This window comes from Rattus norvegicus, chromosome 11, assembly GCF_021556685.1.
Source record: "Rattus norvegicus strain SHRSP/BbbUtx chromosome 11, alternate assembly SHRSP_T2T, whole genome shotgun sequence".
Taxonomy (NCBI): domain Eukaryota; kingdom Metazoa; phylum Chordata; class Mammalia; order Rodentia; family Muridae; genus Rattus; species Rattus norvegicus.
Window position 1 is genome coordinate 17,034,798 of NC_141544.1, and position 14,610 is coordinate 17,049,407.

Consider the following 14,610-nt stretch of genomic DNA (forward strand, 5'->3'; position numbering starts at 1 on the left):
CAGGACTTGGGACCTCCCCTTGAGCTGGATCCCAATTTGGGACTGTTGCTGGACCTCCTTTTCCTCAGGCTCTTCTCCATTTTTGTACCAGAAGTTCTTTCAGACAGGAACAATTATGGGTCAAAATCATTTGCAACCCTGTTTTTTCTGCACAAGGTGGGTTTTTTCAAACCACAAGAATGAAGCAAAGACAGCAAAACTGGAATTGATGAGTTTTTAAACTCTCCAAGTCTTTCTCCATGACATACATATATCCTCTAACAAGGCTACACACCCCAAACAGGAAACAAGAGATCAAATATGTGAGCCAATAAGGTAGAATTCTCATTCAAACCACCAGACTGCTGTCGGCTACTTCCTCCCCAAAGTTTTTTGTAAATAATAAAAGAATCTATTGTTCTTGACTCTGTTATTTTTGTAACGATTGTAGGTCTTTTCTTTTTAGTCCTGGATTTCAATTTTCTTGGGTTCAAAGGAAAAGTCTTATCTGACCCAGGAATTTCTAAGGGACATACACACACACACACACACACACACACACACACACACACACACACCTGTTAGCATTTCACAATGCAACGGCATTTATACATTTTTTAGTGTTTTAATATTTTAATTCCAGAATGACATGTTACACATTTCTACATTACATATTTAACTCTGTCTCCTTATAACTGAGATGCAATTGGTATTATCTAGTTGTATAAGTGGCTCAAGCCAAGAGATATTGGTTCAGTTAATAAATAATTTTTACTTAATTTTATGTAACAATTTAGTGTGGACATCCCATCTTTTTTTCAATTTCATTTAGATTTGAATTTAGACATAATTAAATCTATTTTTTAAACTCTACTAACTACCTCACATTATACTTTGTTTTGCATTTAGCGATGTTACAGTACAAAATATCCATAAGAAAAGTAATAATTATATTGCCACTTAGAGAACATTTAAAATTATTTTAGGTCAGAAAGTCATGAATTTTAATTTTTACATTTATTTGTTTATGTACTTATTTATTTACTGATCCACTTATGTATTTGTGTGTGTGTGTGTGTGTGTGTGTGTGTGTGTGTGTGTGTGTGTGTGTTTATGTGTATGCCTGCCACAGAGACCATGTGGAAATCAAAGGACAATTTGGGGATGCATTTCTCTCCTTCTATGGGTCCCGTATATTGAACTCACATCCTCAGACTTAGCAACAAGAACAGGCATCTTTACCTAATAAGACATCCTCAAGGCCCTCTTAATTCTTAAGATGAAAAGAATGACTCTTTCTTGTGTTACTTGTTAACCTGTTACAGAGGAATACAAAGCCTGTTTTGAGTAAGGAGAGAGAGAGAGAGAGAGAGAGAGAGAGAGAGAGAGAGAGAGAGAGAGAGAGAGAGAGAAGAATGGAGGGAGGGAGGGACAGGCAGAGGGAGGGAGGAAAGTAGAAAGGGAAGAAGAAAGAAAAAAAACAAAACTACACTGTGCTTTATTTTACTTACCCACCTCTTCTTAGTATGGATTCTTCTCTGCTTCTCCAAATACAGAGCAAGAAGTTAGAACAATGCATAAATAAGATAATCTTAAACACATCTATTGTTCTCACATGTTTCAAGTGAAATGACATGTGTTGTCTTTTTCTACCGCTTAGCATTGTTAAATTTAGATGATTGCATCTCATCCGTTCTGTATCCGTGCTTTCAATAGTTCCAGAAATCTACCTCACTTCTCTCTTCATTGCACCCTTGCTCTGAAAAGAGTATATACCATAAAGAATGAGTCAGGCTACTGAGACGCTTAGTCAATGAGAAGCTAAATGAACGCCCTAAATGTGTGTGGCTGCACATCATTGGTTTTATAGTCTAAAAGAATTCATGTGTTACTTGGTCTGTGTAACAACATGATCCTTCCTGAAAAATACACTAAACTTTGCCCTGAATTTCCTGGTGTTAATAGGAGTTGCACATGAGTAAATCAAAACAGAATTCATGCCCCCTGGCACAACAGCATATGTATAGTTGCTCTTCAGTTCAGGAAGGGCTCTAGAATGCAGAATTGTAACCGCATGAAATAGAAATGCACATAAACGTGGGGGTAATGGGGCTGGTTCTCCAATAAAATAAAAGTGTAATTGCCATCTCACTTTCTGTTTTCAATGAGTAGGAATTAAGAGACAGTCTCTGTGTTTAGCTTGCTGAATAGTTTATTAAACCAAAGGCACTGCATTCCATACACAAATAACATGATGTTTTTATTTTTTACCAAAACTACACATAAATGATTTCTCTCTCCATTGTTTTATTGAGTCCTGTAACAAATCTTAACATATAGGTCTATATGGAAGACCTATATTATGAACTGTGTTATACTAGTTATGCATTCAGAGGGACCTGAAAATAAAGTAGACAAGAATTCTGTTCAAAAGGAGGTTAAAGGCCAATTAAATCATTGGGAGGTGCATCCAGAATTTAATTACAAAGCAATCATATAAGTGAATTTATCGATATAGGTTTTATTTGGGTATCTTTCCAAAACTGAGAATATAATCAATTTATTGTACATTTAAATATATCTCAATATCTAAAATGTTTTCCCTTAAGTTTCCTTCTTTTATGTACAAGAAAATGAAAGTTCAAAGGTGCTCAATGTAAATATTTCAAGTAACTTTGGAAAGCAGATTTGCCATTTTCACACTACAAAAACGAACATCTGGGCATTATTTCTGTATTCAAATGTTAAGTTTTTTTGCTTGTTAATAACGACCTGATCATTCAATTTGTTAGGAATTTTATGGTAATATGTTGTGGAATTTGAGTCGACCTTTGAAAAGGTTCCTCCCCGCTCCCCAGCCTGGCATCTAGAGGTCCTATGCGATGTGATCCTGTGATCCCATTTCAGGGATCAAGCCTGAGATGACCCCCAGTCCAGCGACACAGGGCTTGGTTGGGCAGAGCACCCTGAGGTCATCCTTGGTAGCCACAGGGAGGAAGCCCATGACACTTGGCTAGAGCCTTATGGCAGGAGTGGGTCATAGCTCTCTCGAGCAGCCTCAGACACTCAGGGGCCTAGGGTTCGACTAAGGTGAGCAAGTGTGTGGTGGAGATATGGAAGAGAAAGAAAAGCAGAATTCATGCACGATGAAGAGAGGTGGAACTGGAGACGGGAGGGTAGTGGGAAACAGCCTGATATGAGTAGCTAGAGATGCCACATAATGTCATGGTGAGGTCCTGGCCTGTGCTGCCACATAGAGCCACCTCTGTGTCCCTGGCCCTGCAGCAACGGGGTCTGTCAACCATCAAAGTACAGAGAGAGACATCCCTGGTCTGGGCTGCAGTTTGGAGTCAAGTTGATGTCTGAGATCTGTGCAGCAGTGCTGGCCCAGCCCCTCACCACCTGAAACATTTGGGAGAGGGGACCCCTCTCCTTCCCTAAGGAAGCACAGTATAGTTAGCCCTCATAGCAGGAGTTGCAAGGAAGCTAACCCAAAGGGGGTGAGTGTATGAGAGCTGGTCCTGCCTTTTGTCTGTTGCCGTGGGTGAGGGAAAGACACAACCCTCCCCACTCCCTGACCCTGGCCACCTGCAGCGAGAGAGAGAGAGAGAGAGAGAGAGAGAGAGAGAGAGAGAGAGAGAGAGAGAGAGAGAGAGAGAGTTATCTGTGTACATCATCTTCTGTAGCATTAGGAGAGCTGGCCCTGCACCTCCTCGTCTGGACAACACAGTACAGCTGACCCTAGTGGTGAGGGGCACGGTGCGGGGAAGAGGGCTTCACTCATTCCTCTATGCCCCCTCATGGTAGACAAGCTTTCTTCCCCACACCCTGCCCCTTACCACTTAGGGCAAGCAGGAGAGCTGACCCAGAGGCCACAGAGCTAGTGAACCATCCCTGCCCCTCACCAGCTACAACACTCAGGAGAGTGGGGCCTTCATTTGGCCTGGACAGCACAGTAGAGCTGATTTTGCTGCTGGCATGGGCACCCGTAAGCCAGCTCTAAGGGCATGAGAACTGGAAAGCTGTTTCTGCTCCTTGCCCTCTGTGGCATTAAGTGAACAACCCAGAACCTGCCCTGGTGGTATGGATGCAGGAGAGGTAGCAGGCTGACCAGCTCATGTACCATCAACTCCAGACTCAGGGCTTTGACTTGGCCCATCCTAACATCCACCCCATCTATGAGCTGCTGGAGTGTATGAAGGGGCCAGTACTACAGATCCAAAGCTGCGTATTCTCCATGACACGGGGCAACAACAGGAGTTTACATCATGTCCTGGGTCCTTCGTTGTCTCAGCACTGACTGATCCTGTGAGAAAAGAGGCTGTTCCCCATCATGCTAGTCTACCCTGATGGTTTTATTATATCATAGGCACAGAATCATGTGGCCTCTGAAACTGGGAACTCCTATCACTTAAAGCTGCTTGAGACAGATTTTCTGTCATGAACACAATAATCTCCTATTACCACTCTCCAAAATTTCCACAAAACGTGTGACTTAAGTGTGAATCCAGATCTAATTATTTTGTAGGAGCAGAGGTCAGATGTATAAAATGGGGCACCTTGAGTTAAAAATCAAGGTTCCATTAGGGGATGCTCCATGTACAAGTTCTGGTGTAAATCATTACTTAAATTGTCCAACATTGAGAAGCAGTCATCAAACTTGGTGCTCATAACCTGGACTACAATCAAGTCTGGCCATCCTTCCTCAATCAGAGAGAGACAAGCTAGAACTGCAAAGCAAAATTTATGAGGGAGAGGGAGAAAAAGATATAGAGAACCCAAGTTGGTCTTTGGGGCCCTAAAGTTTAAATAGAGAACCAAGGATATGCAGATCTAGACAGTGTCCATCAACGTGTGGTTCCAGTCACTGGACTTCAGTCTCTTTCTTAAGGAAGTCTGACAAGTTATTAAAATTCTGAAATATATCCCCCTAGAGAAAGGTCTCCCTCTGGCTGAGGTGTTTTCTTCCCTCCATGCGATTGTCTCCACGTGACGCATTTCTCTGTGGTCTATGGTTTTACTAGAAATCTGATAGATTCAGAGAAACAAGTGCTTCTTTCAAACATCTTCACTTCTGTCAGTTACAAAGTTACCTGCATCCTTTGGCTCTTCAGATCTCTAACTTCAGATCTCTAAATTCAGCAGGGAAGCACCTTCCGATGTCTCTCAGACTAGGACACGTCTCTGCTTCTATATGTAAGCACTGTGTAGACGGCACCAGGAAGACTCAGATGGTTTGGATATTTTGTTTTAATTGGAAGTAGATTTTTTATTTCATACAGTGTATTCTGATTATGCTCTGCTCACCCCCAACTCCTCCCAGATCCTTTCCCCTCCCTACCCATCCAAATCCACACGACTTCCCCCCTCATTACAATCCAAACAAGCAACCAAAATAATAACTTAATCATATAAAATAAAAACGTACCAGAATAAGATAAAGCAAACTACCAGAAAAAAATAGCCAAAAGGGGGTAAATAAAACCAACCAAACAAATAACAACAACAATAACAACAACAAACTCACAAGACACAAGACACATAGGTGTAGAGATACATACATTCACACACATAGAAATCCTATAAAAACAAAACATCAGAAGACATTATATATATGTATACACACACACACACACACACACACACACACACACACACACACACGACAAAAGAAAAAGGGAAAGAAAGGAAAGTAATGTCCAGACAAAGTACTATGAGACAATGAACCCTCCGAAATGCCACTGAGTTCATTTTGTCCTCACCATGTATTGCTGGGCATGAGACATATCCTTGAGGATTAACCTCCTTATTTTAACACATACCTACCAACAAACTTAGTTCTATCTGCGATGTCACTCTCATTTTCTATATAACACATATTCTCACATGCCTTAATTATCATACCTCCTAAAACTCTGTGTGAGGTAGTCTTATTCACATCATATGATAGAGATTGGCAGAAAGTACTTATATTTCTATTGGACATATCCCTCATTGAAGGAGAAAATATATAAATAAAAAGTAAACAAAATTTATCAATGAAAAGTTTGAGAAGGTTTTGTATAGTCTAATACATGGTTTCAAAATAAAAAAATTGCAAGTATTATTTTATTCAAAAGAATGCTTAACAACTCGAAAGGTGTTTTCTAAGGCTCTAAACTCTTGGCAGCAAACGAACTGTACAACTGAAACACACAGTGAGGTTGACTTTAGCCATGTCGCTCTATCTGACTTTAAAAGGGGCAGCGCTCTTTTTCTGTGTCTTGTGCCTGATCCATTGTGTAGAAAAGCTTGTGTAACTAAACCCAGGGTTGTGTTATCCAGGGGTGTCAGGAACTCTTTCATCGGGGGCCATAAACACAGTGTTGCATCTGTGTGAAACTGCCTAGGTGAGACATGCTTGAAGTCAGGGGCAGCATCAGATGATCTCTGGGGGGTCCCTGCCAGCCTTCTGAATCGTTGAGAGTAATTTCCAATCAGCATGCTAATGAGTGCTTTAAATCTGTATTCTGGCTTCCTTGTAGATAATTATGAGGACCGTGGAGTGGAGAATAGAACCTCTGCATGAGTGTCTAATAGGAATAAAAGAAGGAAGAAAGGTGTAGGGGGATTCTGCCTGAAAAGAAAAAACTAAGCAAGAGTGATTTAAAAGGGGAGGGTGGGGGTCAAGCAGTAAGATAGGAGAGAAGGCAATTGCCTGGAAGGTGAATGCCGCAGAGGTCCTCGTAGTAACTGGGCAGTCCGGGGCTCTGTTTCTATTGCCTGTTCTCCTAGTGTTTCGCTGTATGATTCCGGGCAAGTCACTTGACCCTAGTTTCCCCATCTGAAACCAGAAGAGTCCCCCTGGTTTTGCTTGATCACCTAACTAATATGAAACTACAGGAATTGAATGAAGGGTAGAATTTCATTTTGGGCTTCATCACTGCTGTGGCGATGACAGATGGGAGTCATATGAATTCTGTTAGTCCCTGCGCTTCATTAACCAACAAGAAAACAAAATGCCAGAGTGACATGGATATTAAACTAAACTTTGAAAACTCTTTAGGGGAATCGAAACTTTGCATATTCTATAGATTATATACAGCAATAACTTATAATGATTTCTGCATTGTGGAAAGTTGCCTGCGATTTGTCCTTTGTGTTTGACTATCTAACTACCCCAGGGTTGGCCCTGAATGAGGAATAATGAGGAAAATGCATACCTGATTAGGTCAGTGTGGTTCCTTCTGTAGCCAGTTTGTAAAGACAACACCTTCATATGAACAGGGATGTACACAGTTCTGTGAGCAGCAGTGAGAGTGTACCAATCCAAATACATTTCTTGCATCTGCCATGCCATTTGTAAGTTTAATTTGAATTATCATCTTTCTTAGCACAAAATGCCATTTACTCTGGTTGACTAAGCTGGGAAGTTTCCAAACACAGCACACAGAATGAGATGCTTCAGCCTACCCATTTCCGATGGTACTTTATTCTTCCACAGATAACTGTTTGTTTTAATAAGCACGACCAAAATGAAAAAGATCAAACAAAGAAAGAATAAAATGAATGCAGACATAGGCAATAACAATTACTTCTAAACACAGATGGTATAAAATTAACTGACATTTTGTCTGCATCCAATCTTGAAAACCTGAAACATCCTACCAAGGTGGGAACTACTACTGATAGTAATTATTTAATGTTATAAAACTCACCATGTATTTCCATCAATGTCAAAGACTTAGAACTACCCCGAAAAAGTACCTGGCATTTTGAGTTGAGATTGAAATTATATTCAAGCAGTTTTGCTTACACACATTAAGGAGAGGGCAGAGATATCAGAAAACACTGCTCCATGTAAGGTTTGGGGAATCGTAAATCTGTTTTCAGCTCTGCCATTAGCTTTTAGATGGCATTATACCTTAGTCTCACCATCTGTACATTATGAATAATCATATTTTGCTAATTCACAGGTGGGTTATAAAGAATAGGTAATAAAAAAGTAACTCAGAATGTATAAATACTCTCAGAGACAAGACAGGAAAAACAAAGGGTTAAGAGACACATCACATATGGTTTGAGATTCCAATGAATTTCAGATAAAATGTCTTAATTGTATACTACCTGTGTTTAGAAGATGAGGATTCTTTAAACCTGCAGACGGAAATATTTTCTTACAATATTTACATTACTACATGTTTGGGTGACTAATGTATCTATATTCCTGGATCTCTGAGGGGTAACAAAGGAGAAAGCCCTGATGCTATAACGTGATTGGTTAGGACTTCTGCATTGTGATTGGTTAGACTTCTGGAGGGCTCGGCTATGGCAGATCTTCGCTTCATGTTTACGTGCTATTTAATGGTGACCGACACCTTTAACTGAAGGACTGAATGGAGCACACACTTTACCTGGGAGTGGAGAATAAAGAGCTCAAGGGATCTCTTCTATCTCTTGGAATTTACATTTGTTAGTTAGCACAAGAAGCCTTGTGCCCTTATAAATCCAATTTCCAAGGAAACCCAATTCATTTGTCCAATGTAGGTCAATGTGTACTCATGGATATTGCTTATTTGGAGCAGAGAGTTCAGAGTACACATGGACCATAGGTACTTTTGATTATTGATAGATATGACAAAAACATCATGGTGAACCAAAAAAATCAACCAAGTTGGTGACTCCAACATAGTTTTTACTAGAGACTAATAACCACCTGACTTAAAAAAGCAAAGAAAGATACACACTCACTTTCTTTTTATGCTAGAAGAAATATTTCTTACCAGCTACTGCCTTATACACATCTTTTTGTCTTAACCCTTTTCATTTCATGAAGAAAATTGGAGTTTGAAAATGCAGAGATCGAAGTTATTCTTCATACCTCCACAATGCTCTTGCTCCTGAAATGACCACTCAAAAATAAAATGATACCCTTTAGCTTCTTCCTTTCATAAAGTTTGATCTCCTTATAGGAAAGATAAAACCAATAACCTAAGCTGTTGGTTTAAAGGCGTTCATTTAATGGTAAGAAAGTCAGGAGGAAAGAGAATTTCAAGGATGGGTAGTCAAAACTGTTAAAACCATGCACAGTGGGTGAAAAGTACAAAGCGGGGAAAGCCATTTTATTCTGTGATTATCATTTGTGACATTCAGAAACACAGTTTCATTCGTGTGGGGGCAGAAGGTCAGATGATGTTGAGTTCAAGAGCAAGTGGGTGAGGCTCGGAAGGATCCGCAGGCAGCAAGGGGCAGAATACACCTCTAAACTGACAAGGAACAGAAAGGAGCTAGAATAGGAGACATTTGAAATCCGACCTTTCTAATCACATCTCACAGCTTTAGGGTGCGTAGCTCCAGAGATACTCCTTTAATTAGAGGATGCCTACATTCAGAGTTTACAGTGGAAAGGAGGCTTTCTTTAGGGTTCAATCTAGTCCAATTCCTGTTAGCTTTGAATGTGCTTCTCTCTCTCTCTCTCTCTCTCTCTCTCTCTCTCTCTCTCGCTCTCTCTCTCTCTCTCTCTCATTCATATATCTTGTTTCTCTTCTCCTTTATTCCCTTCCCTTTCCTTACTTCTCCCCTTCTTCTTTTTCATTCTATTCTAACCCTTCTCCCTTGATTAAAAGAAGCAGGAACTGTATTACAATAGACACATTTATAGCTACATGAAACCTCTCTGTAGTGATGTAGCACTGAGAGATAGTAGCAACACCATTTATCAAACTAATTTGAAGCTTCCCTATACAATTACATTACCTGGGTGCTTTACACACACACACACACACACACACACACACACACACACACACACACACACACACACGTCAGTCAAGGGGAACTGGGGGTAGCCAACAGCCAACAGAAAGCAAGCAGCTCTCAGGACCCAACGGTGAAGACATTAGCTGAAATACCCAACAAAGGGGGAGAGAGAACCTGTAGAGACCATATCCAGAGGTTAGGCACGGACCCCAGTTGAGGGATGGGGCCACCCACCCTTCTCAAAAATTTTAACTCAGAATTTTTCCTGTTTAAAGGACATAGAGGGACAAAGAGTGGAACAAAGACTGAAGGAAAGGCCATCTAGAGACTGCTGTACCTGGAGATCCATCCCATATACAGCCACCAAACCCAAACACTATTGTGGATGCCCAGAAGTGCTTGCTGACAGGAGCCTGATATGGATGTCTCCTGAGAGATTCTGACAGAGTCTTACAGATACAGATGAGAATGCTGGCAGTCAGGCACCAGACTGAGCATGGGGACCCCAAAGGAGGAGTTAGAGAAAGGACTGAAGGAGCTGAAAGGGTTTGCAACCCATAGGAAGAACAACAATATCAACAAAATAGAACCCCCCAGAGCTCCCAGGGACTGAAACACCAACCAAAGAATACATATGGAGGAACCCATGGCTCCAGCTGCATATGTAGCAGAGGATGGCCTTGTTGGACATCAATGAGAGGAGAGGCCCTTGGTCTCTTGATGCCCCAGAGTAGGAGAATACTAGGGTGGTGGGGAGAGAGTGGGTGTGTTGGTGGGGGAGCAACTCCTGGAGGCAAGGGGAGAAAGGTAGGATGGGCAGTTTATGGAGGGGAAACTGGGAAGGGGGATAACATTTGAAATGTAAATAAACAAAATAACCAATACAATTTTTTTTAAAAAAAGCAAGAAAATTAAGTACATCCTTTGAAAGGAAAGGGACTATCTATCTTTGGAGAGGCAAACAAAGAAAACCGTGCTTTCATGACTGGAAGTTTTATATTTTAAAAATCCTAGATAGGCTAACAGTTGTGTTGCTTAGTTGAACCTCTTTAATTCTGTGAAATCTGTGAATAAAGTCACCCACAGGAAAGGAAGTAAAGAGGTGAAACATCAGTGTAGAATGGTCATGATGTTGCATTCCTGAGGAAGTAATAACATTTTGCTGTCTATGTGCTGCAGTTCTTTCTAACATTTCATTAGTTGATGGCAGTGCACAAACGCCACTACCTAAATCTTGATGTAATTGCTATTCCCGCCTTTGCATTCATATTGTCACGAGTTATGTGCACTGCTGAAAATGTCATTACAAAGATTACTTGTGGCTCAGCATTGAAACAGTAAGTTATTTTGTACTCAAAAGGTCATAGAAACAACAGTGGGGGATGAATTTGATATTAATAAACAAAATACTCATCAGAGGAAGAATCAAGCATGAGTCCATAATTTATGCAAACAACAAACAAAACTCCAATGATAACAATGCACATATAAGATATTCATGTGTTTACTACTGAGCTCCTGGTTAAAACATGGGTATCATAAACTAAGAGATGCGATAGAAAATGGGTATTATGATCTAGCTCAGTAGAGACTAGTGAGATTTAAGAGCAATGATAAATTGCAATAATTAGATGAATTATAATACAAGATTATCTTTAAAACAATTGGAAGCCTTGTTTATATGTTTCCCCACATCATTTTTACATTTCGTACAATTCAACTGAGAAAAACAAGACCTATCAGCTCAACAAATAGATTATGCTTATAAATCATGAAATCATTTGACTACTTACCAATTATTCTGTCAAAAATTACACAATAAAAAGATGATGACCATGAGCATTGATGAAGAATGGCAATTGTAAGTTTGTTCATGGTTACTGTGGATAAACACAGCTGTTAGGCTGAAAATTTTACATGAACTCTCTAAAATATTACTCTTTACTTGTATGAGTGCATGTGCATACACACAAACATATGAGAACATGTGTATACACATACACACACACAGATAATGGCTGAGCTGACAATGTAGTTACTATATATTCCCTCAATTAGATCTTGAAGCTGTTTTCCTTAGTAAAATGCCCTATATTCGGAATTTTTCTTTCATGCATTGACTATCCATTGTCTATTTATAAAAATAGCTTTCAAAGTCTGTGCAGGTGTTGTTGCTGCCAATGTAAGCAGACACAATTAACCGCAGAACTTTTGACCAAGTCATTTTTTAAGACCACTCAAGGAAGGGCAAGCATGAGATGAGACATTGTTAAAAAGAACACCATCGCTTGATATAATACTTGATCAAATAACAATCTGATAAGACACAAGAAGTGTTAGACATTAAAACCTACAGAATGGGAGTCAGGGTTTAGAAGAAATTTGAATGAGGGTGGGAAGGAATTATTTATAACAATATTGAAACTTTTTATAAGCCTAAAATTGTTCCAAAATTCAATTTCAACTATTTAAGGAATGTGGAGAAAATAATGAGTGCAGAAGAAACAATTTGACACCAAACACAAGACACAGTAGCACAAAGAAAACTGATGGGTAAGGAAAGAGTGTTTTGGGGCACATTAGTTGCTTTTCTTGTGGCTGTAAGAGAATAGCCCACACAAGCATTTAAAGAAGGAAGGGTTTATTTTGATTCACACTTCAAGGCACCATGCACCATCATGCAGGGAATTCATGGCAAGATGACTATGAGGCAGCTGACCACATCTCCTTTCAGGAATCTGAAAAGGATGAATGCTTGCCCTTAACTGGGTTTCTTCTTTTCACTCAGTTCCGAACACCAGCCCATTGTCTGGCATTGCTCATTTTTAGGGTTATCTTGCCACCTCTATTAATATAACTGAAAACCACCTTACTGATATGCCAACAGATTTGCCCTTAAAAATTCTAAAAAGTCAAATTGATGATCAATATCAGGCCTTATATTGAGTGAATGAAATAGATTCCAAACACAAGGAGTGTGAAAAATAATATTTTGTACAAATCTCATAATGTTTGAAACTGAGAGAGATTTGGGATTGAACCATGGATATGAGTTCAGCAGTTAAAGAGCAGAGTTTGGTCATAGAGAAAAATGCATACAATGTGGCAATGACATGACCTGGCATGGGCAGCAAACGGTGAAAGCCAGTGTTCCAGAAGAGAAAGAAGCAGAGGAAAGCAGAGTGATCAGGTGCAGCCAGATCCCAAGAATCTTGTTTGCAACGAAAAGGTAGTTGTTGTAGTAACAATAACTACGGGGTTTTTCCAAGCATTTGAAGCACATTTTTTAATTATGGAAAAACAAACATACAAGTCTTTGGCAAATGTACAATTCGAACAACATAAAGTACACTCACATTGTGGTAACTTCACTGTTTTAAAAGTCATTTTGGAAAATGAACTGCTAATAAATAAGAGATGAATTGGATATTTGAGTTAAGTAAGGGTAGGTTAAAATTAGAATTTCAGACTATTATAGATAGAGATGATTAGGGTAAAATTGGTAGGAAAAAGATTATTTGGGAAGAATACAAATGAGTCATTCTGTAGACGTTTTATCTTTGATATGCATATAAGACACCTGTGAATCCCTCCAGGTATGCAATAGAAATATAGTCTGGGGCTCAGGGAAGGCATGGAGCATGGGTCATTAGCTTTGTTGAAGTAAAGTTTTTTAAGAAACATGCTAGATTTTTCTTAAAACCTGGAATCAAGTGGGAGCCTTGATGAAACCAAGGAAGAAGTCAACAAAGGATACAGAGGAACAAAGATTCAAGAGGAAACAGAAAGGAGATATGAGAGATACGTGGTGAAAAATAGAGAAGTTTTACCAGTGGCAAAAGCATCTTGCATGATCAAACACTACCATTAAGATAGGTTTGATCTTTATATGTAGCTTGCTAGATTTGACAGTTAGGGTACTGGCCATCTTAATAAGGGTGATGAGAAGGAGTATGGGAAGGACGTTCTGAGCAGAAAAGGATTATAGTGGGTTGAAAAACAATGGTAAAAACACTAAGAATATTATACATTGGAATAAGAATCATGGTAGGCATTATTTAGGAGCACTAGTGCATTAGTAAGCATTTTGTAGCTTTGCAGCATTTATTATATGATACCCACATTTTAAAGACTAAGAAATTTAGACCAAAAAGTGACATATCTGTTCAAAGATATAGCCGTCTATATTATATAGTACATAAGTGTGCATACCAGGTTTCTCACACTGAATATACTAGTAAAAAGGAGTAAGTAAAACTCAGGATATTAACAGAAGTGAGTATTCTTTCAAGAAGTTGGGTCATGAGTGAAGTAAGAAAAGGAAGAGACAAGATTAAAGCTAAAAGCAATAAGGTCATCCATATTTGGTACACAAGTTTTTAAATAGAAGGTACCAAAGAGTTGTTCTAATGAAATTATTTTATGATTTATCATCAGTAAAAGTTTCATTTTCATACTTGTTTTATACAGCTACATTCTTGGGTCTAGTTGGATGGGACTGAGAGTGGACAAAGTTTAGGAAGATCTACTCTACCTTGGAGTCACATGGCAGTTTATTTCACGTCTTCTTTTTCTTTATCTTTAGCTGTCATATGGGTTAAAAACAAAGTACAAACACAACAGTAACAAAGGCACCAAGTATTGGAGTCTGGACATATATCTATGTGTTCCTTAACCATAGGAACAAAAGTCTGTAACCATAGAAACAAAAGTCTGTAACCATAGAAGCAAAAGTTCTGGGTAATATGGCAAGAACTTTCTTACTTAGTGGGATCCCAGATCTCCTTTTTTTCTTTTTCTTTTTCTATTTTTGTTTTTTCTTTTTGGTCAAAACAAAGAAACATAGAGCTATTTTTAAAAAATAATTTTGTAAATTGTATGTGCCTTCTGGAC

The 14,610-nt window shown here is 39.2% G+C and overlaps 1 long non-coding RNA gene across 1 annotated transcript; it reads right to left on the bottom strand.

Annotated features, from left to right (window-relative positions):
• Nucleotides 1–4,705: 4,705 nt before the first annotated feature.
• LOC134480944 (uncharacterized) lies at nucleotides 4,706–14,373 on the bottom strand. The gene is made up of 3 exons (XR_015632881.1): nucleotides 14,252–14,373; nucleotides 7,182–7,466; nucleotides 4,706–5,182 (listed from the first exon to the last, which is right to left on the bottom strand). It is a non-coding gene; the product is annotated as an uncharacterized LOC134480944 (long non-coding RNA).
• Between the last annotated feature and the right edge of the window lie 237 nt (nucleotides 14,374–14,610).